The sequence below is a fragment of the Halyomorpha halys genome, unplaced genomic scaffold (genome assembly GCF_000696795.3).
Source record: "Halyomorpha halys isolate HHAL.00 unplaced genomic scaffold, Hhal_1.1 Scaffold1630.1, whole genome shotgun sequence".
NCBI lineage: Eukaryota > Metazoa > Arthropoda > Insecta > Hemiptera > Pentatomidae > Halyomorpha > Halyomorpha halys.
Genome location: NW_027104644.1, coordinates 31,271 through 35,546, shown reverse-complemented (window position 1 = coordinate 35,546; position 4,276 = coordinate 31,271).

Here is a 4,276-nt window from a genome sequence, read left to right as displayed (position 1 = left end):
TTACAGCAGGTAACTCTAGACGAATCGTATTGGTAAAATTAAAGAAACGCTTTTGGAAAACCTCTAAATTAAGGATAAATTCAAACATTCTATTAAGAAGAAAGAAAAGTATATGATAACAGCATTTGCAGATAAAACATTTTTTTTTTCCGATACAAAAAATAATTTATCAACATTGGAATATAAGAATATATTATGGACTCCATTTCGTATACCCAAATTTAATGTAGCCTCCGTGGTAAAATAATTACCTACCTCTTGTTTAACCCAATGTAAACCTTATTTTAATAAAAACAAAGAAATCATTAAAATTAATTATTCTTTGAGAATGTAAGTTCTTTGATATTTATTTATCCAAAAATTGATAACAGTGATTGGAAAAAAAATTATAGATGACATCACGTAATAACTTCGTTACTGACTTTTTGTGTTTTATTCTTGTTATTTCCAGTTTCAAAAATCTTTTATCCAATTCTCCTGTGGCTCGGAAGTAGGTAGAATTACTCTAATTAACTTTAAAATCCATTTCTGCCGACTTACAAGCCACAGATGAATTAGATGAGAGATATAAACAAATTGTAAAAGAACACTCTAAACATTGAAGATAAAATAGCTCGGTTTATTAATATTACAATAATAACGTAACATAATTAATAAATAAAATAGAAAAATTAAAGGAGATACTGCAATGTAACAAAGAGTAGAGTTATTTTTTCTTTTTACTAAAGCCCTCCCTTGAAGAAATGGAATCGTTATTGCTATAATTAAATCTGTTTAATGGTTAGCTATTAACTTCCAGACCATTTTTTATCTACCTTAAAGAAATCACTTTACAATAAGGAAATGTATTCCTTTTCACAAAGAACGACGATATATTGTTGTTCAAAGTATTTTCAAAAATAATAGTAATTATATTTACGATGACTTCTTCAATAAATACGATATACCCTATCGACATACCATGTCACATATATCATTGTTCGGCTCGCAAAGAGTTCAGGTTGCATGCATATAAGATGATTCTGATTGGCCTAATATGTAAGTAAGACGTGACAAAAGTTTTGACAAACTGCAGGCTTGCTTGCATTACCTTTGATCATTCAAAATATAGATGAATGTATCCGAATTGCTAATTCTCAGATTGCATTCAAGTTTACGATAGAGGTGATAATAATGCAATTTTATTTCATATAGTTTAAACCTTGAATTAAGTGTCAAATAGAATAATTTAATTTTGAAGGAAGAAACCCCGAATATAACTAGAAATTGCAAACAAAGAATTCTAATGATCCGAAAGTAAATGTATTCAAATAAATTATTTATATTATTGTGTTTTAGTATTTAAGATTTTATATAATTAGAGTTGATTATTGATGCTGACAGAATCTTCAATAATTGGAATAATAAACGATCTGACATCCTCCCAAGATTTCAGATTATAAAACCATTACCACTTTTTTAAGTGAGAAAACAACCCATCAAGTTGTTCATCATCTCAAACTGGTTTTGAATATGTTAGCGGTACTTCACAGTAATACTTCAGAAGTGTTTAATTCTTCAGGGACTTTCCCTCCATTCTTGATCTTTCAAGAAGGAACGAAAATGCTCGGTAAAGAAGATTCTGAAAATAGTCTGAGATGAATGAATATTTTTTTAAAAGAGAATCTATCTTTTATCAACTTGGCAAATGATCTTATTGCAAACAAGAAGATGTATGAAATTGTTGTTATGCATAATTTGAAATACCTTCGTATTCATACTAAACGTCATTACTTTTCCCTTTCATTTTAGATATCAAGATACCTTGTTATAAAGGTAAAAAAATAATGCATTTTCCTTAAACCTACATTTATAAAACCTAAAGGATTTATGTTGTACATGAAAGGTGATTTTTAAATGTTTTTGTAAACATGTCTCCCTCTTTCCTGGATGGATATATTCAGTATATGGAATATGATGAATATATTTTTGCAATAATAAGATCAAATATGCCATTAGAAATTAAAAATCTTAAAATATGAACTGTAACAATTGTTAAATTACTTCATAATTAATGTTAATTTATAAAGAAAAAATATTATTAAAAAACTTATAACATAATATATAATGAATTCCTGGAACAAAGAAGATAGAATTCAAACGAAAAATTCACGTGAGAACATAAACATGTAGTATATATTTATTTTTATAAATGTACCATTTATTTGGTATATTTTAATGAATACAGAATGAAAGTGGTGTTTCCAAATAAAACTCATAAAATAAACAAAAACAAAAGATGACAGAAGAGTGCATAAATAACATAAGGAAAAAAATGAAGTTATCGGCTGATCCCATTCACTTTTTTTTTAAATTATTATTTTAATAAGTAAACATATTGGTTTTGGTTTTATCAAGTAGTTAAACGGTCATCCATAATTCCACTATTTATTTAAAGGTCTACACTAGGAAAATAATGTTTAATATAAGTGGGCTACATTACTCCATTTTTTAACATCATTTTAATAAATTGTGAGTTAACATTGGCTACAAAATATGTATCTGATTTCATTTTTTTTTTAACCAGATGAAATTTTTAAAAATCTATTTTTATGCATTTAGTAATTTTTTTCTTTTACTTCAATTCGAGAGAAAATTCTTTTAAATATTATGTGAAGAATCGTCTCCACTATCTTTAAATATTTCAGAAACCGTTGTAGAAAGAAAGAACTCGTCATAGAAAAAAAATCGAATTATCTATGTTTTCCTCCATTCTCGTCATATGCGATTGTATGAAAATCTGTTTTTTTCTCATTCATGGAGGAGGTAGGAGCAAGAAGTCACCAAACGCCATAGTTATGATTTTAGACGCTGACATTCAAACATTCTTTTCGCATCTAAGCAATGACTTATTTATTTTGGAATTGTATTAGAATCTCAAAGGTGTACTGCCATTCTTGCACTTTTTTTTTTAATATCACCCTTCCTAGTTATTTCTGACATTCGAGGGGGTTATCTAGAAGTGACCAACTTATTCTAAACGTTGTGAAGGGCCAAGTTTATGAGCAAAGTCCACACCCTGGCTCGGATTTAAACCGATGCCGCCCGCAGTTCGCTTCAACATGCACTTCAACCACCTGAGTTACAGACGGTAACTTCCTTCTTGCACCTACCTCAATTAACATAACTACTATAAAGCGCGTTAGCATAGTTCTCTTTATTACACCAGCACCCTATTTTCGGGAAGAACGTCCCCCTCACATTATACAATCCTAACCTGCCAATAGTTCTCACGGACTGTAAATGCTACTATGCCATATCGTGGTGTCAGTTATCTCACCAAACCACAATAAGGAAAATGTTTATTTTTCTGTAGGCCAAAAGATGCCACTTCCGAAAATACGTTACGCAATCCTGTCAGGAATTACTCTGAAAGCAATTGTCCATTTTAATAACTTTTTTTCGTCCTCTGTACGACCTGTTTTTAATGTTTAAACAATGAAATTATGTCGGATATGAAACTATTATGTTTACTAGGAAGGAATGCAAATAAAAATTAAAATGAAGAGAATGTTATATTAAATTTAAATATTATATTAAGAAAAAAATAGTCCCCTCTTTTACCGCAGCAAGATGTTTCACTATATTGTTCTTTTGTATTTAGGTGAAAATGTATAATTACATTAGATTGATTTTTTTTAGCATAACCTGGATAGTAAAAGAAAAGGCTTTTATAAGTTTATTTGATAAAAAGGAGAATATATATTAATTGCGAAAAAATTGAGACTTATGTCATGAATGTTACTGCGTCTAAAAAAAATCAAAAATATAAATACTTTATTCATTTATGCTGCTCAAATACATCGGGTTGCTACATTACACAGCATACTGATCAATCCGTGACTGGACAAATATAAGTTACATATTTTTACATGATATAATATAATAAATAGATAACATTTTTTTTTTCTTCCACAGTTTTCTTTCACTTTTCTTTTACAATTAATACCAGTCTACAAACTAACTACATGTTTTTCGATTTATTCCTCTTTTTCTTTTTCCCCTTCTATTTCACAATCCATATTTCATTTGACCAACAAATTCCCCTATATAACAAATATTAAAATATTTAAAATAATAACTAAAACAACAAATAATATATGCGATGCATGCATGCCATCCCACTTCTGGATAAACTCTCATACTCATTAATTTCCATGCATGTGGTGGTGTATGATTCCCAGGGAGTCATGTATTATATTCTCTGTCATCCTAGCCACGTCCTGGACATCGACCC